The sequence below is a fragment of the Sphaerodactylus townsendi genome, linkage group LG05 (assembly GCF_021028975.2).
Source record: "Sphaerodactylus townsendi isolate TG3544 linkage group LG05, MPM_Stown_v2.3, whole genome shotgun sequence".
Taxonomy (NCBI): domain Eukaryota; kingdom Metazoa; phylum Chordata; class Lepidosauria; order Squamata; family Sphaerodactylidae; genus Sphaerodactylus; species Sphaerodactylus townsendi.
The window spans coordinates 103956404-103982102 of NC_059429.1; the positions used below are offsets into that span (position 1 = coordinate 103956404).

A 25699-nucleotide genomic window follows, 5' to 3' on the forward strand; every position below is an offset into this window, starting at 1 on the left:
AGCACGCATTCTCCAGCTGTCCCAACGCAATCACACACATGGAGCAGGGGTGTGAGCAGAGAGCAACTGAATGGCAGTTGGGAGGGTTATCAGCTGCCTCACACTTCAGCTCAGCGGTGACACTGGAGGTGTCTGAGAGCACTCTGTGGTGACAGATAATAGAAAGGGGTTACGACTCTCAGTCTTTATTCTCTTTTACTATTTGCAAGCAAAACTTATCCCCTTTGCTACAATAGGCAGCCTCTGCAAGAGCTACTAAACTGTCTTTCAAAGGTTACTTCTGTATATCTCCTTCTCTAGTCCCATTTTAATGACAATGACTTCACTCCTGTAGATAGTGGAAATGTTGTGTGGTTGTCACTTGTTCTCCCTCGCAGTGTGTTGGGTTAATAGAAAAGTGATGTACTGGATAACAGGTAATCTTTTAAAGCAGTGAAGTCTGTGCAGTCTGTCTAATGTAGCTTTTCTTGGGATGTTTGGAGCTACTTCAGATCTTCCATTGGCAAGGCAATTACTGTGTTTCCCCCAAAATAAGACATGGTCTTATATTAATTTTTGCTCCAAAAGATGCATTAGGGCTTATTTTCAAGGGATGTCTTATTTTTTTTCCATGATTTTGCACCTCCCACATGACAAGATCAGCTGCGCCGGGGAATTTGTAACTAGGGCTTATTTTTGGAGCAGGACTTATATTTCAAGCATCCTCCAAAAATCCCCCTCCCCCAAAATCATGCTAGGGCTTATTTTCAGGGTAGGTCTTATTTTTGGGAAAACAGTTTGGACCAACTGTGGTAAGGATATTTTCAGGGTATATCTAGCATTAAATGGGTGGCCAAATGCTTGTGCAACGGCAGGCTCAGTGCAGGATTATGCCCTGAAGACTCACTTATGACCTTCACTGGCTTCAGAGGTTAGAAAAGAACTTCTGTTTTACACTGATTACTCTTACTCTTGAGCAGACTCCCAATTTCTGCCTACAGTTATACATGCACTAGATCTGGAACTACACAAATGTGTGTGTGTGTGTGTGAAACAGTGTTACACACTCTCCCCTTCCTGAGTTGCAGAAGCAGTGGTACCCATGTTTGAGTACTTCCTTTATAAGAAACAAACTGGGGATTTGTGATGTCTTTGTAATGTTCACTTATTTACAAATGCATGTAAAATTCAGTGAAATCAAGGAATTAATATAGGTGGAAACTAGGAGTCTGTCCAAGTTACAGATATGAATAATCAATGTCCTGGAAGGTCATAAGGGAGTCTTTGGGCTGTCTAGAAAGCAGCAGATCCACTACTCTATATCAGATCCTCAGTGAGAGGGAGAACTGTGCCTCTCCAAGACTTGAAGTCTCACCTTCTTTCTCTGTCTCTTGCAATTTTAGGTGTTCTTACTTCACTCCTCATACACACCTGCCCACACTCCTAGCCATGGTGCAGTGGTTAAGAGCAGGTGGATTCTAATCTGGAAAACTGGGTTTGATTCCTCACTCCTGAGCGAGGAGAGGCTTATCTGATGAACCAGATGTCTTTCCTCACTCCTACATTCCTGCTGGGTGACCTTGGGCTAGTCACAGTTCTTTAGAACTCTCTCAGCACCACCTACCTCACAAGTGGTCTGTTGGTGGGGAAAGGAAGGGAAAGGAATTTGTAATCCCCTTTGAGTTTCCTTACAGGAGAGAAAGGGTGGTATAAATCCAAACAACAACAACTCCTCCTCTTCTTCAGAGACACAACATTTTTTGTCATGCCTGTTGGAGCTTGTATGCCACCTTGTGTCTCCTTACAGGAGAGAAAGATGGGGTATAAATCCAAACTCTTTTCTTCTTCTATAGGTGAGAGTAGGTGTGTCTCAAAGCTCTGATGAATTTTTGAACAACAGTGCTCTAGAGACACCTGGAGACCATTTCCTGAGAATTAGCTCCCACTGAATAAATGCCATTTCTCTAACAAATATATGATTAACCAGCCACCATAACTTATATTGTTCACACAGGTCAGGAAGAAAGGGAATAGGAGCTACCAAAACAGGAAACTTGTCGTTGTATTCAGACTTAATTGGCAATTTTGCTGGTTCCCCTTTCCCACTGCAGCTATCCCCAGTATAATTTCTTATGGTCCTCTATCTCCCAGAAACAGCATTTTGTGAATAACAGTGGGCTGCAGTGGACGAGGTGGGGGGGGGGGGAGCAGAATACTTCCATTCCATTGATAGAAAATTGACCCTGGATCCTACCAATGACTAGAGATTTACATTAAAAAATTATTTTTCTTGATATAGGTATATTGAAGCTGGAAAATATTGGTATCCCTGATTTCTTGAGATCCCAGTACCAGTGTGGTATTTGGATCTGGGTTTTATTTGAGAATCCAATATTATTTGTTTCCTTACAGTCTACGTAGAACATATCTTGGAGGCGGGTAGTGCTGTTTTTAAGCTAGAGACAACAAAATTGCTCTGCAACTGCTGATGCCTGTCCAGAGAAGAACCCTTGGAGTTTGAAGAAGACTGAGTCAGTGGATCCAACTTTATGGGCCCCCAAACAAGGTGCCCCCATCCATCCTTCATCGTTTCCAATGGGGGGCTTCTTTGTTTCTTTCCAGGGCAAAAACAATGAGGCATGCCTGCAACACCCACTGATTAATGCCTCTCATAGTAAAAACCAACAACAAGCCCAATGGGACCCTGCAGAACCCAGGAATCCCACCACAACCACTAGCCAAGGTGGAAAGTCCCACAGAACTGATGTCAAACCAGAGAATCCCAGCAGAACACATTCAATAAAGAGGGTCTTTTTGCAAGCCCAACAGAACCAATGTCAGACCAAATCATTTCAGCATTTTTTAATTTTGCTATTCAGAACCAAGGGCAGTTCATGCAAGCCTAGTGGATCAATTCCAAGAGGTGGAGGAGAAAGGGGGCACTTTTGTATACCCTGAAGAACAAATGCCCAGCAGAACAATCAAAAGCAAGGGAGGTATTTTTGCAAGCACAGCAGAACCAATGGCAATGCACAGTACCATGTGACAACTCCCTCCTCCCCGCTCTCTCATGTTACTTGGAAAACCTTCAAAGGAGAGGGAAAACAAGTCTGATGATATTTAACTCCTGCTATCCTGAAAGATTTAGTGCTAACCAAACATCTGAAGTGCATGACCCATGAGCCCTGGATATAGATTTTTCACTCTCCTAATATATATGGGCAAATTCATGTCCCTTGGTGGCTATCAAAATAGCAAGGGTGCAGAGGTGCAATGACTTAAATTATAATGTGGAGGCTGGCCCTGTCTTGGCTAGCCAGTGACATCTAGAGCACTCTTCTTTAGCACGAGGGTGTTCTAGACAATGGCTAACCTTCTTTTTGAAGTTCTGTTTCATCCTTCCTCTGTGCTTTGGCAGCCCCTTCAGTAGGGCATAAGGGGATGTAGCTTTTCCACAGAGCAGCATCCCTCCCAGACAGATTAAGTTGTTTTCATAACATTTGAATTCCCTTTAGCAATCTTTGATGCATTCAAGAGAACCACAAAACCTTTTCCTCCATGCCTTTTTTAAATTTGGGAGGATGAAAAGCATAACATTAATTTCCTCAAATCTGTGATTCCTTCAACTTCATGAATTTATCAAGGTCTGTGAACAGCCGCTTCTGTCACACACTGGTTATTTCTGATGAAATGGCTTAAATTTTTTTTTCAACAGTGAGTGCCAAATTCTCTCCAGAGGAAATCTGATGAAGAGAAAAGATCTGATCTTCGGGTCTATCCCCATCTTGAAACTTCTCTTGCCTTCTAAATTTTCACTTCAAGAAACTAGCAGTCTATTTTGCAGTTCATTGGCATTTCTGTGAACATCTGCAGTATTTTAGTCCCATCCTCTGTCTTGTCTATCACAGCTAAGATCATTTGCATTTTAGAATGGTTATTAGAATTATGAGATATTATATATTCTTCAAACACAATAATCATTCATCAATAGCATGTAGGGAAAAAGAAAACAAGAAATGAAAGATGGAATTAAAGGAAGGCATTAATTGGAATGGGGCTTAGAATTAATTTAGGAACCAGTGTAATGGAAAGTTTCTTAATGAAGAAACATCGCATTCATGGCTTCAACAAAAAGCGGTAACACATTGGGTCTGCCAAGGTTAATACTTTTATTTCCAGGAATGCTCTTGCATCTGGATTTTGCCAATCAGAAATGGGGACTCCCATTTCTGTATGTGAACTCAATGGTAATGCAAAGGGTACAAATGGGGGAAGGGAACATAAAGCACCCTAATTCACAAGTTCTTGAGACTGAGCTGCTGCATGCCTGATATCAGAGCACATCCAGCAGGAGCAATATGAGCTTCAGGGATCATCAGTGTTGATGAGAGCAGCAACTCATGGCTACTGGCCCCATTTCCAGTCTCAAAACACAGAGCATGTCTTCTGTAAAGAGCCTAAGTCCATATATAAGTGCAGAATGTCCATCAATATATGGAGGACAGAAACAGTAGGCACAAGTAGTGGTGTATCTAAAGTAGGGCAGCCATAGCACATGCCCAGGGCACCACTTGACAGTAGATGCCATCCTTGCCTGCCTGCCACAGCTGTGCACCTCACTTATGTGTCTACCAATTTGTAATTCTCTTTGTTCCTCTCCATATAGATGCCCTCTTCCTCCACAGCACATCTTCCTGCTGCCTTCTTCTCCTTTCAGTGACATTTGCAGATAAAGCCAGGTGTAAAAGATTGCTTAAGCACTGCCCTTTAAAGAAAGTCATAGAGACAGGCTGCCTGTGAAAGATTAACCTACGACAGCAGCGGTGGGGTGGGTTTCTCTCCCCCACAACTCCATACCTGCCTTTGCTCCCATCTTCCTTCTCCAGGTGGGATTGCATCATCCTTCCTCCATATCTGCTGTTGAACTTGTTGCTGCAGGGTGCTCAAAGGAGGGGAGCCAAGCCCAGTCTGGTCTAGTGGCCAGAAACCACCTCTCAGTCTAATTTCTATTGGAGAGCCATTCTCTTCCCCTAGCCCAGTGGTGGCGAACCTATGCCCTCTTTGTGGGCACGTGCAAACAGAGTCGTCCCCCCCCCACATCTAGGCTGGCCAGGGCCGTTGGGCTCGATTATTAGCATTAAACCTAAGACCTAGTTTTGGGGAAGCAGTGTAGGTAACCCTGTTAAGCACTGTTAAACTCCACTGATTTTCATGCGAAGAACTAAAGCGCGATCCTTTACCTGGGAGTAAGCTTGGTTGCTGGCAATGGGGCTTACTTCTGAGTCATGATTCACCCGTTGGAAGAGTTGCACAGTTGCTTCAAAGCAAAGCCACTGACTACCACCAAGCTTACTCCCAAGTAACGCACGTCTCGGGGCCAACTGTTTTTTCTAAACTAAAACCTCAGTATTCAGGTTAAATTGCCCTGTTGGCACTTTGCGATAAATAAGTGGGCTTTGGGTTGCAATTTGGGCACTCTGTCTCGAAAAGGTTTGCCATCACTGCCCTAGCCTCTATGCAAATGGAGCACTCTGGGACTCAGAAACTGCAGGGGAAGGCAAGAGGAGAGGGTGTCTTGCCTGGATTTTCTGAGAGTAGTAATTCCTCAAATCATAGGCATGAGGTCGAAGCAGGATATATCGGCAAATCCTGAACACAACACATAAATTCCGTCAGCTGGCATTCCCAGACTGTTATGCATAAGTGGCATGATTATCCTTCAACAGCATGCTTGGTAGCTTTCCCCAGAAGCTTTTGGGAGAAAGTGTAAATCTCAAGTATAAACCATCTGATTATAGTGGTCTCTAATGGGTCTTTGGAATTCACAGTTTTGGCACGCCTTTCTTGCTACGTGTCCCTTTCCTCTCCTGGAAGAGAAACTGAACCCTATATCATGTATTGTTGAAGGTTTTCATGGCCGGATTCAACTGGTTGTGGTGGGTTTTCTGGGCTGTGTGGCCGTGGTCTGGTGGATCTTGTTCCTAATGTTTCGCCTGCATCTGTGGCTGGCATCTTCAGAGGTGTATCACAGAGGGAAGTCTGTTACACACTGTGTCCAGGGAGAAGGGTTATACACTGTATATAGAAGTGAGTTATACACTGTGTCCATCCTTCCCTTCTCATTGGACACAGTGTGTAACAGACTTCCCTCTGTGATACACCTCTGAAGATGCCAGCCACAGATGCAGGTGAAACGTTAGGAACAAGATCCACCAGACCATGGCCACACAGCCCGAAAAACCCACCACAACCACCTATATCATGTGCTGTCTGCTACTCCCTTGCCCTGCACAGTTTTATATTTGAGTCACAGGATCACCATTTATTTGGTACACATGGAACCAGTCTACTGGTATCAGTCTGCCTTTCATTTTTCTGCAACGTAATATTGAAGGATCAAACCCACAGAGAAGCAAAAATACCATGAATAAATGACACTCATTATGCAATGTAGTTAACAGGATTGATGTCATGGCTGCACCTGACTTTTCAAAATGAAGCAGGGGGCAGGGCGGAACTGAAAGGATTTAACCTATTTCTAGAGCTCCAGGGGGATCCTGCCTTGCAAGACACAGTAGAAGTTCATGGTTGTCTAGTTTTAGAGTAAGGCTTCAAGCAACTGATTTTTTCCCCCCCAAATGTCCTATCCAGCAACAAGAGTAATAGAAACTCTCCAAAAGGCAAGGCAACAGGAAAAATGTCTGCTATTTTGTGCAATCAATAGAGGTAGTCTATGCTTCTCTACAAAACCAGTTGAGATATCCAGAATTCTTGCTAGTGACTGACAGCTGGCACAGGGTAAAATGATTAAATGACTTTCATCACACATCCATAACACAATATACCGTAATGAAACAAAACTATGGAAAAAGGATTGAGAAGTTGTGGATTAGCTCACACATATCTCATGCCTAGTGGCGGGAAAAATCACTGAGGGGCGGTATATAAAATTATAAATAAATAAATAAATACATAAATACATAAATACATAAATAAATAAATAAATAAATAACATTTTAGGATGAAATGGTAGATTTGAATAATCTATTAAACAAACTATTCTCTAGGGCACAGCATGCTATTGGATCTTGCCAATAGTTAACCTTAAATAAGGATTAAATGGTTATAACCAGCACAGATGCTTAACCACTATCACCACCAGTACAATAACAATATTGTTTCTCTGTTTTGTGTGGATTTTTTTTGCGTTTGTGAGACATTCATGTGTTTAATCTATGTGATGGATAACTATTAACTCAGTCTGCATTGAGTTGTGGAATCCATATAGCAAGTTAAAATCCTGTCTTGTGCAACAATTTTACAAGAGGATGCATGAGAATTTGGATCCTCCTGTACCATATCAGGCATCCTTGCTTTACGAGTGCACCTTGAAAATGGGCTTCACTCCCTTTCTTCTATTTCTGAGCAGTGGTAACTGGAAAAAACAGTGCTGTTCAATAATTGCTTCTATCCTAAAACTTTTGTACATCATACTTTGATTTGTTTAAGTGAACATGGGGCATATAAGATAACAGCTTGTGGATAATTTGAATTACATCCTGTTTAGATGGTTCCATCAACTACAGAATTCATCCTTTCCCAGTGACTTGGTAGCTAATCCATATGAAACAGTGGCTATATTAATACATTGATATCCTGCAAAAGCTGGTTGCAGGCATATATACCTTTGGAAAGTAGTGGAATGAGATATAATTATAATAAGCAATTGACTTCTATCAGATTTATAGAACTTCTATACATTACAACAGAGTTGACAGAGTTCTGAAGTTTACCACTACAGGCAGGAGGTAGGGATGAGTCATGGTTCTGAATGCTTCTCCACATACCAAAATTTTTGTAGATGGTTAACCAGCACATCACGGAGAAAGAGTTATCAATGATGACTTAGTGATGCACTAATTTACGGAGTTTTTAAATTAAATGGAAGAACTTCTACAAATATCTTTAAAATATCTCTTTCTATATTATAGTTAATTAAAACTGTTCTGAGTCACACTGCAAAAGACTGAGGTAGTTGGTCAGTTCATGACAAATACACCTGGCTGTCATCAGCATATTGATGATACTCAACTCCAATGCTGCGGCTCTCATTCAACTTTTTAGTATAGATGTTAAAGCTTGTTATGGGAAGAAGTCGTGAGAGCCACCAAGCTTCAAGTCCCATGCTGTTGATTCGACCTCCTCAGTGGAAACCTGATGAACACATGCTCTCCAAAAAGAATGAAAACATCAGAGGATGGTCTCATTAGATGATCTTGCTTGCAGAATGATCAGAGTTCTGCCACCTCAGTCTATCATGTCATTCTGCATATGTAGATCAGTTCTTACCCTGAACTAAGCTTTTCTGGTATCTCCAAATACTGATGTCTTTCTAGACACAGACAAATTTATTAACTGAGCCATATATTAATAGACAACCAGATAAAGAACAAAAGACTTGTTGTTCACAAAACATGCAATCCTCCCAATTTCAGACGTAGAAAAAAAATTACAACTGCGGAGTACATGACGTCAGTCTGCCTACACACACTATTTCAAATACTCCTCAAATTAGCCAGAAACGCTTAATGTAGCATTCAGCTAAGCTCTAGCTTGTTTCTAGGGTGTTACATTAATGATGATTCAAAGAGTTCAGAATCTAATCACAGTGACTAAAATAGAACGTTTCTACTTATAACAATTCATTATACAACAGGTCTTCCTCCAGCTTCTCTCTGCTGCTCATTACCTCCCCACGCAACTCCCTTCAATTGGGGTATTTTCTCTTGTTTACAAAAGAAAACAGTAAAAATTCCCCAAGCAATTTCTTCTGGAACTTTCTTGAGCCCTCTTTGGTTATCACAATTGTATGATCTCATTGAATTTTTTCTTTGGCGTGAGTTTGGATGTGATGTTTTGTGCTTGTGCGGTTTATTTTGTAAGCCACCTCAAGCAGGATCCTGAAGAAGTCACATAAAAAATCCTATACAAATGCATAATGCCCAATTTGAAATTAATAGAAGCTGCGCACGATTGCAAAGAAGACATATCATGTGTGAATGATGCAGCTCAGATGGAGAACTGTGAGACTGCTGATTGGTTTCCTCAGTAACTTCTTTTCTCATTGCTTTGTTGTTATTTTTTTTGCTCAGTCCTTCAGACAGACTGAGAAGCCCAAGAGAGCTCTTGCAGATGCTTTGATGCCATATTGTCAACTAAAAAACAAAAACAGAAAAATGCCCTTTTGTACCTCTAGCTGAGACTAACGCTGCTTCTAAGCATGAGCAGTAATGTGCATAAGACCATCAACAAAAATAGGCAATAGATTTTACTCCCTCCAAGGGAAGGCAACAATAGTTGGATGTGAAAAAAATGAAGGATTAGAGCTTGGAGCAGTACAGGCTGACCAAATGCGACAGGTGGCTTTTCCCAGTTCTCTTCCTGAGCTAATGAGAAAGCACAACGAATAGTTGAAAGAGGAGTGGATATCATTCTCTCCAAAGTTGTGCCAGGTTGATCTATTTGACTTCTGCTGTTAAGAGTTACTGCCCCAAGTTACAATTATTTGTGCTGTAGTACACATCTCTTCCTGGAACAATTCGTTGGTTAGTTAGACATTTAGCACATCTACCACACTGGCAGCTCCTGCTTCCATGCCTCCTAAATCCTGGCATTTTTCTCCTTACCTCACTGAGGAGGAGCATGATTTTCCTTTCTGCTATCAACTGCCCTCCAAGTTGCAGCACCTTCTTCTCTGGTTTCTGGCTGGGCCATGTAGGATTTCCACACATTAAGCCTCCTTTAAGAGGTTAAGACCAGGTGGACTCTAAGCTGGAGAACTGGATTTGATTTCCCATTCCTCCATATGAGCAGCAGAGTCTTATCTTGTTTTTCCACTACTACATACCTGCTGGGTGACCTTGGGCTAGTCACAGTTCTTCAGAACTTTCCCAGTCCCACCTACCTCACAACGTGTCTGTTGTGAGGAGAGGAAGGGAAAGGAATTTGTAATCCCCTTTAAGTTTCCTTGCAGGAGAGAAAGGGAGGTATAAATCCAACAACAACAACAACAACAACAACAACAACAACAACAACAACAACAACAACAACAACAACAACAACAACAACAACTCCTCTTCATTTTTGTCATGCCAGTTGGCAATCCTATTTCTGGCCCTGTCTGTTTCAGGGATGGGGCAGAAGGAGTCTCTAGTCTATCTGATTTGTAGGGTGTTTCTGAGGAGTCAGTGGCTATGACAAAAGGGATTATTAAAAATTAGAAGATGGTCAGAAATATAAGTTACTCAAGAGGTTAGGTTAAGAAAGAGTCATAAAATTTATTTGGCTTGTAACAGAAAACAAAAATGAGGAACTTATATAAAAGAGTTATTTTGTAATTCAAGATGTAACTAAGATTTTTCACACACAAATATTTGAATCTTGATTTTATACTTAGATGGCTTTTTCTTGGCAGTCTCTTGCCAGTTTTTTTTAAAAACCTCAAGTTTTTTTTACATAGTGTTTATTTGTAGGAGTTAGGAACACTAATCTACTTCTCCAGTTTCTTTCTTAAACGGACCTGGGATCATTCCTTTCACCAGAACTATCTCCCATTTAATTTTAGGATATCACTCTATGAACTGTAGAACTATTTTTGTTATATAACTAGTTGTGGATCCAGTCCTGATCCAACAACACAAAATGTGTTCCTTTGGACTCCTGAGGAGAAATCATCCACCCGTCAGCTTACAGCAGTGTTGGTAAACCTTTTTGAGACCGAGTGCCCAAATTGCAACCCAAACCCCACTTATTTATTGCAAAGTGCTAAACCGGCAATTTAACCTGAATGCTGAGGTTTTAGTTTTAGTTTAGAAAAAACTGGTTGGCCTGCTCTAGCCTCCAGCAAGTCCTGCACGCACCACTCTGTGCCACTCTAGCATCTCTGCTTCCTCTGCACCCCCCCCCCCCTTGGGCAGCAGCCACTCAGAGCACAGGCACCAGGCCCGCCAGCCAAGTCCTCCCTGCTCACCGTGGTGCACGCACATCGTGCTCAGTGGCCCAGGCCAGCCTACATGTATGTGGAGGGGATTTTCCGCCCCCCACATGACAAATTCTGTGTGCGTGTGCCCACACAGAGGGCTCCGAATGCCACCTCTGGCACCCATGCCATAGGTTCGCCAGTACAGCTTGCCCAGCTGTTTTCAAGCTCTGTCTGTGCACCTCTCCTTCTCAGTTAAACTTCCTTCCCAATTGTTAAGAGTTCCAACTATCACTCTCAGAACTCCATCCCGAACTCCCTGTCAATCATGAGACTCCACAAACAAAACAACTCCCTGGAATGCAACAGTCTGTCACAGACGTCTGTTCTGCAGAGCCTAAATAATCATCCTGAGGACCCTAAAAAAGGTGTCCTGGGAAGGTACTCTGCACAGCTTTCTTCCCAAGACGTCCTCAGATGTCCTTGGCACACTTTATTTTAGCTCAAGAAGTCTTTTTTGGAGAAAGCTTCAAAGTGCACCTTTCTCCCCAAACCACCTGCAAGATGTCTTCTGCCTGGCTGTGCAAAATGCAGCTCAGAAGAGGTCTTATTTTTCCCTCCTGACCATTATGCTCTCTGGTCAGTTTCACCCTCAGCTTGTGTCCAACATTTTGTGTGCAGCTGAAGGGATTCTTCCTGCTGCCATTTGCTGAAGGTTGCTCCAGGATGTTTGCTTTGCAGGCTCTGATCCTGGGCACCTTTTCAGCCCGAAAAGTACATAGTTGTACTCAGCTGGTCCTGCCGATTCCAGCAATATCTCGTTTTACTTTTTTTTTTATTTTGGAGCAACTATCTTCAAAGTTACGCAGACATGCATACGCAAATCATAGCCACTCAAAGGACTCCCTTTGAAAAGCATGGGGACTATGGAGGACAGGTCTACTGCCCACTGCAAAGTGCACCTCTGATAAATGCTCAAATTCCACTATTTTAATTCAATTTTCTCAGGTTAAAAAAAGGACCAAAACACTTTAATTTGTTTCTGTATCTGCTTGTGATGCTTATCACCTGTCACAAGCCATCAGTCCCCTTTTGTGTTGTCACAGATGGCTGCTGGGTGAAAATAAGTGGTTGCAATGTGACAGAGGCTTTTGACTTCAGGTGTCTGAATAAGCTATAGAAGCAGATGAACTGCTCAGAAAGAGAAGCTATTTTAATGCAAATGTCCCTGGGAATAAAATAAAATCCCGAGGGAACAAAAACCATCAAAATTGGCAGAAGCTGTGCAATCAATTTGATTGCCCCTAAATAGAAATGCCCTCCCCCAAGTTATCCATGAGATGTCATTTGCTCTGTAAAGCGAATACTAACATGCAAACTAGGTCAAATGAGCACATACAAAAATATTAAAACAACCCACACAGAAATATTAAGCTAAAAAATGTGTGATAGTGAACTGGCAAGAAAGAGCTTCATAAAAAAAGATGTTTCACATCTGGAGATAAACAGGGAATATTTGTGGAAGACCAGCTAAGTAGTCATAAGTAACAGGGTGAAATGAGCATAAATGGACCCAAACTACTGAGATTATCTGCTAAATGTACAGTATGGATCTGGGCCAGTTAATAACTGTCTAACATTCAGGAAGAATCAGTCCCACAGAGCTAGCAGTAAGAAGGGGGAACTAGGGGATGAGGCAACAGTACATATAGAGGTGGCCCACAAAACTGGCCTCCTTGGCTCTAGAGCAGTGATGGTGAACCTTTTTGAGACCGAGTGCCCAAATTGCAACCCAAAACCCACTTATTTATCACAAAGTGCCAACACAGCAATGCAACCTGAATACTGAAGTTTTAGTTTAGAAAAAAATGGTTGGCTCCAAGGCGTGAGTTACTCAGGAGTAAGCTTGGTGGTAGTCAGTGGCTTTGCTTTGAAACAACAGTGCAACTCTTCCAATCATGACCCTAGGAGGGTTTACTCAGAAGCAAGCCCCATTGCCAGCAACCAAACTTACTCCCAGGTAAAGGATCACACTTTAGTACTTCGCATGAAAATCAGTGGGGTTTAACAGCGCTTAACAGGGTTACTTACACTGCTTCCCCAAAATTAGGTCTTAGGTTTAATGCTAATAATCGAGCCCAGCGGCCCAGGCCAGCCTAGATATGTGTGTGTGTGTGTGGGCACTCTGTTTGCACGGGCCCACAGAGAGGGCTCTGAGTGCCACCTCTGGCACCCGTGCCATAGGTTCGCCACCACTGCTCTAGAGTCTAGACTAATACTCTGCAGGTAAGAGTTTGACATGCTGCATAAGAACTGTTTCACTGAAGTCAAGTTTCTTTGGCCGTGTACATGCAGGTAGTGTAGAGGGGCTCAAGTGCCAGTAATTCTGACAGTATTTTCTGCACAGAAAATAAATATAAAGCAGATCAAAGGTTCAAAATGCTCTGTGTCTACCTGTACTAGTGCCACCAGAGTTAAGCCAGGCATCATTTTGAAGGACCATTCATGAATCAGCAACTATTCATGGCTGCATATAGTTTTCTTCTTTTGTAGTTGTAAGATATTCTTAGCAATATCACGGTCACCTTGTGGCAGCCTTCATTTGCTCACTAGAATTAGTAACATTAACATTATACTATGTATAAGATCTGGTTTCCTGAATGCTTGACATCTTTCACTAGGGCCAACCAAAACATCACAAAACAGTGAGCAGACTTTCATGTTTTCCATAACTTGTCACCCAGCTTTTACGAGATGCTGAGTCATAACATGCTGAAGCTCATGGTGCTGAAATTGGATGAGCAAGGGTCCAGTTGGCTGATGAACTTGAACGAATGACATTTCTCCCTCCCAACCGTCTTGCACCTCAGACTCTTGGCTTGCCCAATAGTAAATCTGTGTGCCAATCTGTGATGACCCCTGGAAATAAAACTCTAATCTGGAGAACCAAGTTTGATTTCCCACTGCTCCGCATGAAGCCTGCTTGGGCCAGTCACAATTCTCTCAGAATTATCTCAGCCCATGCAAAGGCAGGCAGTGGCAAACCACATTGTTTGGCAGATTGCCTTGAAAACCCCATGGGGTTGCCATAAGTCAGCTGTGACTTGATGGCGCACGCACGCACGCACGCATGCATGCACACCAGCCTAAAAGAAACATAGCAAGCAACTCTGCCCCTTTCAAACCAACTGGAACACTAGTTTGTTGAGTATACAACAGGACAGGCACAACTTCCCCACAGATTAGTGAGAAATATGCAGAGACTCACTCATCTCACTCTCAGGGGGCCTCAATGGAGAAGAAAGCAATGAAATCTGCAAGGTATTTTCTTCTAGCTAATCAAACTTAATCATTGTAAACAAAGCAATGATTTGCCTTCAGACAGGCTTCAGCCTCTAAAGCAATCAGTGACTGTGAGACACTTCCTTTGTCATAAAGTAGGTCAGTAAAAGGCAAGATGTTGCTATAGCAATTCATATCCCCCCTCCAGTGATTTACATGATTTTTTTGCTAGATGAAGTAAGAGCTGCTAAGTCACTCAGTTGACGATCAACTTTAGTCTTGTTTTCACATGGGCTTTCCCTTAGCTGCACAGTAAGGGAAGAGAGCAAATCAGAAAACTTGCAAATCCCTCCTCCATACTTTTAAAATTTCATATGCTTCTAAATTGCTGTCTTGTATTGTGTATGTCTGATTAACACCAGTAACTTTGTGGCTTTTTCATAACATACAAACAGTTTCTCCTTTCCTGTACGTTTCTGCTTTCCATATACCTTTCTGGTTAAGAGTACTGGCTCCTCCCTTTTCCTAAGGCTTAGTAGAGACTCAGGCCGTTTCCGCACGGCCTTTTTATGGCGCCCTGGGAATGGTAAAAACGCCGTTCCCAGGGAGCCATTCGCACAGGCGGCGCTGCTGCTAAGCAGCAGCACAGACCTGGCGTCGCTCCCCCTCCCCCAGGGCTGCTGCCAGGTCATTCCTGAAAAACAACCTCCTTAAAAGGGTTGAAGCCCGCGAACAGCGTGAAATTCCTGGCGATGCGCTTAACAGCACCGCCGGTGAACACGCTTTTTTTTTTTCTCGCTCGGGACTCACCGTAACCTCGCTGCCGGCCTGTTGGTTATTGAAGCCCGGGCCATCGCTGTCCTCCGACCCCTGGAGGTCGGAGGGCAGCGTGGGCATGGCTCCGACGGCCAGCAGGCCGTACTTCCATCGGGGACACGGTGAGTCGGACGGGGAAGGGGGCAGAGGCGGCTACATGGGAAGCTGCCTGCCATCCTGCCTCTCTGGAGTACGCCCGCGATGCGCAGGCAAGCGAAAAGCCTCACTCCTCCACGCCGGCAGAATTCTTGCCGGCGTGGAGGCGCATCGACGGCCGTGCGGAAACGGCCTCACATTTCACTGAAGAATCTTACAATTGATCCATGCAGTCTAGTATAGCTTCCTGTCATTGGCTGAAGCTGCTCAAAGTTTCAGGCAGGAGGCCTTATCCAGCCCCTTGCTATCTGAGATTGGGGTTGCCAGCCCCCCCCCCCGGTGATTGACAGGGGATAAGGAGGGCAGAGTTGCCACATCTAGGTTGGAAAACTTCTAGAGATTTGGAGATGGAGCCTGGGGAGGACAGAAATATCAGTGGGTTACAATGCCATTCATTTCACCTTCCAAAGCATCAGTTTTCTCAATGGAAACTGATCTCTGTAGACTGTAGAAATTCCAGGAGATCCTCCTGGAGACTGGCATACCTTTCTGAGATCCTTTGATGTGGATATGGTAGGAATGGAAACTTTCCCACATGATGCAAAGCATGTGACTCCTCCCCTTAAAATTCTCCAAGGTAGCTTTTCTCCACCACCCACCCACCCCGCTCTAACAAGCAAAGTTTGTTTGGCAGCAAAATCTGGGCCAAAGCAAGAATCACACTCCTAGATCAACAAACCCAACACTGACTTTCAAATTTCCGAAGAAAATAGTTGAAATCCAGATTGGGCCATAACATACCTCTCGCATCTCCCAGTGCTTCAGGTAAGGGCTTGGCTCAGCGCTGGATCCTCTTCTCCCTCTGGATTCCAGGCTTGGTCCTCATGAAGATCTGGGTTTGCAAGAGAGAAAGAGGACATTTTAAATAAAGTTCAATTTCTCCTGCTCTCTTTTAGCTTGATGTTGTGTGAATATGTTTGTGCTGACTGAGCATTCTGGATCAATTGGCAATGCTCAAGGCTTCAGGGCATCTTTGCTTGTACATACTGCTGCAAGGCTGGAGCTCCTTCTTTTGAGGGTGCAGCAGAAATCTTTCGGAAAGGTTGATTGCAGAGGTTAATGATTGTGCTGAACTGCACGCTGCAGGCCTGTTCTTTTGGCTCCCACAGAAACTCATTTGCTTTCTGGTTCTAAGCACATTGCTCCTTAAGGGCAAAAAAGCCCTGCTGACTTCAGCTGTAGTTCTTCTGCTAAGTCACAACACTTCTGCTTACTCCTATCTATGTTCTCTTGACTATGATATGTATCTGCTCATTGATTTTTATTATCTTCCAAGGAGAATAAAATACCCAGAAACGAAATCTTTAATGTGGACACATTTGAAATAGTTAATGGCTCTATCTAGGTATCTGATGGTGATTCAGAATTTAAATTTCTGACTTTTACCTTTCCGAAAATGCACTTAAGACACAGTTTGAGTAGATTTCTGCAATTTGCATAAAATGGGTACAATGCTAACGTGTCCTATAAACTCCCAAATCTTACAATAACATAAATCTATTATTTCTGATATCCCAAAATGAAGTTCACCAATCTTGTATTTGTTCACCGCCATCCACTTAAAAAAAAATTCTTCTCAAAAATGTAGAAGTGTTTGTTCTTTGACTGTTCTTTTTCATAATTGTATGTTTTTCCAGGAAATTGCTGCATCATATTAAGATACAGGGAAACTTTAGAAAGAAAATGGAGAGATACAAAGAACGTTCTTGCCATGAACTTCTTTTTGGATGGACTAAATTGGGAAAGAGGTTGTCAACGTTCTGACGAAAGAATGTTATCTCTGCATCGTTGCATTTCATGCATCAGATTAAGTAAACTGAAGACTACAAATGTTTAAGTTTCAAAAACTATTACAATTGATCTCCAAGGTGCCACTGAGATCACTTTTCCTTTTCCTTTGGATCAACACTATCAGATGGTTCACATACATGACCATTTTCTTGCTGGAGATAGTGCCTTGGATCCTGAACAGTCTTTCTATGGATATGAAGGTTTCTATCCACAAAGCACCACCCCCTCCCTCCTCCCCAGCAGACCAGATGCTTTTATCAAATCACAGGAAAGAAGAGGCAAGAAAGTCAAGCTCCACAAGTGGAAACATTGTCCTGGATTCAAGACAATCCCTGGACAGAAACACACATTTACCATTATGTGGGAATGCAGAACAAGTATTTATCAGTACAGTAGTAGTCACCTCATTTCAGAGTTTTCATGAGAGAAATGCACTTGTATTGGACTCTGCACGTTATTTGTCTCTACAGAGATGCTGAACTTGTCCACCAACTAAGGGCTTCTGAAGATGTCATGCTCTGTGCCCCCCCTTCAGAATACAGAAAGAGAGCTCTGGAGACAGAGTGAAGGATTTTTTTTAATGGAGTTCTGTTCAGAGTGGGCTAATGAAGGGATGTGTGGAATGAATGCTGTTCTCTGGTGGTTCAAAAATTACTTTGGTTGAGGGATAGGATTGTCAGATTAAAGGAATCTGTACAAAGTCCCTGGTGTAAACAAAACAGTCACACTAAAGACACACACATGGGTTGCTAGCTTGTATTCTCTGACAGGAATCCACACTGAGATAATAAGCAGGAAAGCTTATGAGAGTTGAGGAATTTTAAAGAGAAAATTGAGGAAATGTATTTTTTGGGGTAGAGAAGTAAATTCTGCTCTGGAAAGCAGCATGTGGGCAAGACATATCTAGATAAGGGATTGTCTTACACTTGTGTGAGGAGAAACTGTTTTGGGATATTTACCTGAGAGAAAACTGAAGGCCCTGTTTAACAAAGGAGAAGGAGAAAAGCACAGTGTTCCATATTTATTTATATGCATGTAACTGTATACACCAGCCTGACTGTAACGGCTAAAAGGAACTAAGCTAGAGAACTGAATTGTAACCACATAAGAAGAGAGATTCAGTAACAGCTTCTTGTTATTAACATCAATACTTACCTGCTTTATGTTCCAGATATTTAATACTTTACCAAAACTATTTTTGTTCTTGTGAATAAAAACTTCATTTTTCATCTTTTTTAAAATTATAAAGCCTCTGTAAAGTTTTGTTTTTGACAGAAGAGAAAGGGTTTATTTTGTGCTTCCTAAGCATATATCTATGCCTGGCTGAGAGACGCCCACACTGAGCAGAAGAAGAATATTTTTATTCTTATTTCTATTATAAAAGTGGGAAAACACAAGCGAAAATCTAAAGAAAAATCACCACATTCATGCTACTTTATTATAACAGTTGTCAAGGGGGATGCTCAGTAATAGAAGAAAATGGCAGTTGGAATTTTGGAGGGAAAAACTTCTGAGAGCAGAAAAGGGGCAGAGGGTATGCCTCAATGATCACCAATGACTGCTATATTAGTTGGCTATAGGAGGTCACCCATTATATCAATATCCACTAGCAAATGAACTTTGGCCAGAACGTCTGGCATTCTTTAATAAAATCCTGACATTTTTCATTATAGCCATAAACCTTCAGGGTTGCCATCCTCTAGGTGGGGAGATCTCCCAGGAGTATGACTGATATTCAGACTGCAAAGATCAGTTTCCCTGAAGAAAACAACTGATTTTGAGGGTGAACTGTGTGGCATTATACACTGCTGATATCCATTTCCTCTCCAAATGCCACCCTCCCTAGTCTCTGGCTCCAAATCTCCAAGAATTCTCCAACCCAGATTTGGTGACCCTTGGAGAAACCAATCCAGTACCTCTGATGCATGCCATCAGTATTTGTGAACAATTGTTCTGGTTCCCTGCAATAAAACCATGACTCATCATCTATTACCAGCAGGGCTATTGGCCCCACCAGTGCTATAGACATTGAAGATCCAAAGCACCAGCATTAATGCTACCAACTTCCATTAGCAAAGCTAACTCTATCCATCGTTGTTGCCTCCACATCCTCCTCCCAAACCACCAATACCATGGCTTCCTTTATCAGTGCCAGTGGCACACTATCACCAACATCAATCAGTACTGCCATCAGCATCTCTCTGTTGTGCCACCCACATCCATCACAGACACTGCTGGCATCCATCAATAATGCCACTGGCATCCATCAACAGCACAGTTAGGAGAGGCTGTCAGTGCCCTTGGGCAGCCCATCAGAAACAGCTTCCCATATGGACAGAGCTGGCAAGGCCTAGCTATATTTTAAAGAGAGAGAATCCAAGGCTTCATCCTTCTACTCACCTTGGCATTTTTTAAAATCATTCCACGGAGGCAGGGGATGGACAAGCTTTTTGCTTTTGTCTTTACATGCTGCAGCAACTAAAATATAGCTGTGCTATAATTAAGTTTAGTTAAGTCAACAAGGCAATGCATATGAGCAATTGTGACTGGGTTACATTGACTGCCAAACTCTACTACTTTGTTTTAACTCCCACTCAAAAGCTTCTGAAAAGGGCAGATGTGTGGTAAAATGTGTGACAGATTATGGAAGTTAATTTGTTAAGGCTTGTATAGGCTTGATTTGAAGCAAAAGAAGAAGAGTTTGGATTTATACCCATTTTCCTCAGCCATAAGGAGTCTCAAAATGGGTGCTGTGTGGTTTCCGGGCTGTATGGCCGTGTTCTAGCAGCATTCTCTCCTGACGTTTCGCCTGCATCTGTGGCTGGCATCTTCAGAGGATCCTCTGAAGATGCCAGCCACAGATCCTCTGAAGATGCCAGCCACAGATGCAGGCGAAACGTCAGGAGAGAATGCTGCTAGAACACGGCCATACAGCTCGGAAACCACACAGCACCCAAGTGATTCCGGCCGTGAAAGCCTTCGACAATACAGTCTCAAAATGACTTACAAACTTCTTCCTTCCTCTCTCCACAACAGACACCTTGTGAGGTAGGTGAGGCTGAGAGAGTTCTGGCAGAACTATGATGGGTCCACGGTCACCCAGCAGGCTTTATGTATAGGAGTAGGGAAACAAAAACCTCATTTACCAGATTAGAGTCCGTTGCTTTCATGGAGGAATGGGGAATCAAATTTGATTCTCCAGATTAGAGTCCGCTGCTCTTAAGCACTGGCTGTCTTTGAAGATACAGGATCAATAAAAGGCATTTGAGCAAGTGAGTTCTAATTCACAAAATCTTTTGCTGGAAGAAAATACATTACCCTTTCAGTTACTATAAGCCTCCTTTTTCTGTTCACTTCTCCTGTGGAAGATTCTGCTCTCTGTTCAGCAAAAAAAAAAAAAAAAAAAAGGTTGGATCCAAAGACCTCAAGTGGAGCTCTGCTTGTGAGACAGTTTTCCCCTACTTCTGCCACCACCAAAAGCTTCTCCAGGGGGACAGCAGGGATGTAAGGAATTGTTCTCATGCACATAGAAGTGTGATTGTGGATCCAACCCATTGAATACAACTGGTTTACTAAATGATTCCATATACACATTTATCATTGGCAAATGCACATTACCCCTCATAAAGGGAACATGAGTGGACCGTACAACTGGCCTGTTTGAAGGACTTCCAAAGTCACACCTTCCCTGACTCCTGTCTCCTCCTTGACCTCGCTCCGGTGAAGCAAGCACCCCCAATTGAATTTTTTCTTTAGGATTCCTTAAGTGTCAAGTGTTTGAAAATTAAACAAGCAGGCTGGTGGCAGTGCCATGAAACTTTAATGGCCCAGGAGACACATTTCAATCCAGAGAATCTTGGAGGAAATAAAATATAAGACAAAAGTCCTGCAGCTGAGGAGCACTTTAGGGACTTCTGTTCTTCCTCTGTGGCTTCAAAAAGGACCTCTGCAGCTTTTCATCTCTGTTTCTTTTACAAGTGGAAGAAAAACTGAGCTCATTTTAAAGCAGGAATTACAAAAAAATGACCTGTTCTCAAATATTTCATAATTAGAGCTGCCTGAACGAGCTATGTCAGAAAATAAATAACAAAGCAACTGTGTTAGCCGATCAAGACATCTTAGTATTATATTGCCTCATAGTCCAAGAATTGTGAGGCTCTTAGGCAAAAGCACTGTGTGAGAGGAGCCAGTTACCAAACAGGATTATTCAGGCAGCTAAAATGTGCATAGGAAATAGCCAGCAAACCAACAGGTCATGTGATTACATATTATTTTGTCTCCCAGGATGCAGCAGTTGTTTAGCCAAGAAGTGACTGCATTGCCAACAGGATGAATGGTCATTCTGCAGCAAGGTTACCATCAACGGAACAAACAGCAGGAGGTTATGGCACTGCTGGTCAGATCTGTACTTCTACCTGCCTCTCTCATGTTGCTGTTGGAATAAGCGACTTCTGCATGCCTGGACACTGGGGGGTGCTGTGTATCTCACTCTAACTGTGATGTTGCCTCTCTTGTTTGCCCTCCTTGTCTGGGCCAGGAGACCGCCCACTAACTTCCTTTCTTCCCCATGCTAGCTTCACTTCTGCTCTAGCCTTTGAACCGAACGCACGGTCAATGGCAGCCTGCTCAGTGGGGCCTTTCCCACTGCAGCATTCTTCCTCACCTCCAATAATACCTGATGGCGCCGTTAGTTGTTTCTCCACTCTGTCATAGGGAAAGTAATCTCTTTAGTCTAGGGTTCTTTCTATTTACTTTTCTTGGAACAAAGTTGTGAACTGAAGATGATTGAATAAATGTAAGTTTTACCTTTTACATTTATGTCTCTGGAGAAGTTTCTAAAAACTACATTCACACACACTACTGGGCATATCCATGACTCTAAACGAAATCTAACAGTTGCTGCCTACATCCTGGTTTCAGTAGACAAGGGGTGAAACCATACAAAGTAATTGAAGATTTCACAGCTAGCATGGTTCATGTAACAGTGGCACTCTTTTAATACTCTGAATCCAACTGAATCCAAATAATCAGTGTAAAATACTTGAATAACATTATAAAGGATCTTCTGTAATAACATGCATTTAACTCAGGAAAGATTATGCTAAAATACACTTGGTCAGTCTCAAAGTTGCCACTTGATTTCTATTTCACTATTCCACACCATTGTACGCCTGTTTCCTTCTGGATAGCTTCACTAGAAAGCTCTTGTCAGAGTCCCGACTGCAGCAAATGCAACCTTAAGAATGAGATTTCCTAGATCAAGGAAAAGAGTTGGGCCTAAACATTACCAGTATACAAAAAACTGAAAGCCAAAACTTAAATTCAGACAAAGACACTGGATTTTGTCCAGACTTGCTGGAGTCCATCCAAGCAGACAAATATGCTTGGGTTTTTTTTTTTTTTGAGAATCAGAGTTAAACTGGCAGAATGTTTTACAGGTATCAATGTGTTTTAATGAATTTTAAAAGGCTTTAATTTTATTCACTTTTACAGGGTTGTTTATTCTAATTCCATCTGTTAACTGCCCAAAGCCTTCAGAATGTGGCAGGCTATAAATCTGAGTAAATAAATCCCATATTGTGAAATAAGGCAGCCAAGTGATTAATCAGCTAAGACATATTGAATCACCTGCTCTTTAACCAACAAAATGTAAATTAACCTGCATATTATTATCAACACCTCGATATTGATGTTGGTCAGTGGGCTGTGCTGACACATAGTGGAGGGATAGAAACAAACCCCAAGTAAATAAAACAGTTTATGTCTTTCAGCTGATCTGATAAGTAAAACTGTTTGTGCCATTAAATGAACAAAAAAGAACTATTGCAATATTTTCTTTTCATTTCCTATCACAGCAACATAGCTTCTTGTCCCTGGCTGGTCCCTGTTGCAAGAGGAGCTGCTTGAATAACCACCAGTTCAGATTATGTTCAGCTCCAGATTGCAAGCAGGGAACTAATTTTTTTTGTCAAGTATTTCAGCTGTTCAGAAGCAACTCAAGCCTGTTTGGTGGGTTATTCTCCATGCATTCAAACAGTCCAGTGAGTACATCTGCAGCATTTTCCACATCCATGTCCTCACACAGACTAGTGAAGATCCTAGTGTCCCTGCATGCAGACCTGTTGCCGCTTCAAATTGTTTAAAGAACAAGTGATCAAACCAATCTGTGAGCAAACAAGGATTCTAAAGAAACACAATGTTTTAAAAACGATTGCATAGTTTGGTATTCTCTGAAGTCTGTTAGTTTTTTGCACAACATTGTTGGGTTGTAGTGTCCCCTACCACCAGTAATTTAATTACTTGACCCAATCATCCAGAAATGGTGGGCAATTGTTCACTAATTGACTGGACTGCCCCCTCCCCCTCAGCTGGTCTACAGGCAGGAGGCCAGCTGACAGGGGGAGCAATTTGCATGCCCAGTGCAATGACATCACTTCTGGGTTTATGCCAAGAGGAGTGCTAGAGCATCCTGGTGTGATGCCAGCACTTCTGGGTAAACAACAAATTGACGTCATCACCCTAGGTAAATGGATCCCTAGCCTTGCCCCCACAAAAGTCTCACTGGTTGCCAGGAGCGAATTGATTTCACTTACTGCTTAGACAGAAAAGCAGCTCCAAGGCTGAAAACAAAAGTCCTCCTCCGCAACCACCATGCAGCTTCAAGTCTGTTCAGGAGTTGCTTGAGTCATACAGTGACAAAACAAGGAAATTCAAGATTTGACTCAGGAGTGATCAAGGGCATCAAAATATATATTCTCACTTCCTAACCATCTTTGCCACCAAGGTTCTGGCTCCTCCTCACATTGGATGGCAGACCTGGTAGATTCTTGGTCTGATACTTACAAACCAATCAATCCCTCCAAAATAAAAATATGCATTCCATAAATTCAGATTGTCTCATGTTGATGAAATGTTGATCCATCAGCTCAATTTTTGGTTGATTATTCTATTAACTATCCATGGCAGTACTTGAAAGTCATGGGATCAGGTGCATTCACTGTCAGGATATTGAAAATTCCAAGGTGGTCATATGCTGGTCTAGAATGACTGGAATGTAACAGTCAGCAGAATTGTAAAGGTCGGAGCCTCTCTGTCTGGGTCTGCAGTGATTGGCATGTAACAGTCAGCAGAATTGTAGTCGGAGCTCTATCTGGGTCTTGCAGATTGCAGGTAACAGTCAGCAGAAGTGAAAGGTCACATGCACAGATGATTAGATCATCTAGCCAATGACGGCTAACAAAACTATTTATAAGAAGACTGCACACCATCTTAGCACCTCTCCTTCTGCAATTCCAGGCCCAGTCTGGGGATTGTTGGTCATCAGAGTAGGAGATGACAGTTATTGCTATTTTGGTTCCTTTGAGAACAAGAGATAAAGTATTCCTGCTGGAAACCTAAATCTACTGTCTGAGTGTTTCTCTTTATATCGCAAGCAGTTACCTCCTAAGGTTCTTAGCAAGGGTGAGCTGGTACCTAGTCCTTCGGGCCAAAAGCAGGCCTGTGCCAACAATTTGGGTTGCGGGCCCAGCATCCTAAACCCACTGAAGCTAGAGAGCAGGACACCGATGATATCCACCCAATGCAGTTTGCCTTTGAACGCCGCTGACTGCAGGAACTACTCAGCATGGAGGTGTGTGAAATGCAGAGTCAAGGCCGAAGATTTCCGCGGGCTGTAGCCTAAACCCCACCAACCCAGGCACAGCAGCATAGAGGGCAGATGCCAGAGCCAAGGTCCATAATGCTGGCTGTGTGGAACTCCCAGCCATCTATATCTACGGGCTGCTGCTTGAGGCGCTCTTGACTGCTGGAAGGTGCGTTGAAGGACCTGTACCAGACGCAGACTGCTGCTGGTTCCAAGCGTAGCACCTTGACCAGTACGCTGCTAACGTAGCTTTCTCGAAAGCGAGGTGAAAATGTGGGCCAACCATGTCCAACAATAGCCAAGTGACACCTTATTCGCCGAGCTGGAAGACAGAGGCCACTTACTGAACAGCATAGCGCCTATATTCTACTACCTTCCGTCGATGACCGCTGGGCCAATTTTGTCTATAGTATGCAGAGCATAAAGGAAGCATAGATTTGACTCTAGACTATGTGACTGCACGTTTGAGCCCCAGAACAAAGAGAGTTTCGCCTTTGAAGCCAGCCAGAGAGAAGCCTGCTGTTTCCAGAGGCAAAAAAGTGAAACCCAGCTTCCCTCTGAACTGTCCAAGGTCATATATGCAGTTCTCGGGCGCTACTTCCGCTTGTGGCTCTACTTCGACCATTCCCTCTCCAGAAATTCCACACAGAAGGGGAGTAAAGAAGGCCAGCTAAAGGACAACGGGAAGAGGAAAGAAGGAGCACCATTTTGACGGCATTGCTGAGAACCGGCGTCCAGAGAAACTAACTCCATCTGGCTCTTGACTCTGCTCAGAGCATACGTCGAAATGCTCATCACCCATTGACACTGAGGAGTCCAAGGCAAGTGTGAAGCATGTCAGGCTTGGCCGTATGGATCACCACAGCCAAGGCGCTGCAAGGAACGCCTACATACCATGCCTAGGTAAGTAAAAGTTGCAAAATGTGTTGCTGTGTGTTCCTGGACTGGATTTTGTTTGCGAGTGTCCTGCTGAACAAGGGTACAAAACCATATTTGATAGACAGGGTTGTAAGCAGTATGAGAATGACATAGAGGTGCAAAAGGTACACTCTGCG

At 42.9% G+C, this 25699-nt stretch overlaps 1 protein-coding gene across 2 annotated transcripts in view; it reads right to left on the bottom strand.

Moving 5' to 3' along the window:
- The window catches only part of DLGAP4 (DLG associated protein 4), a 388862-nt gene that overhangs the window by 114334 nt on the left and 248829 nt on the right, over positions 1-25699 (bottom strand). For both annotated transcript variants that reach the window (XM_048498812.1, XM_048498811.1), the window contains exon 3: positions 15953-16043. The gene's annotated coding sequence lies outside the window, so the exon portion shown is untranslated. The remainder of the gene's footprint in view (positions 1-15952; positions 16044-25699) is intronic.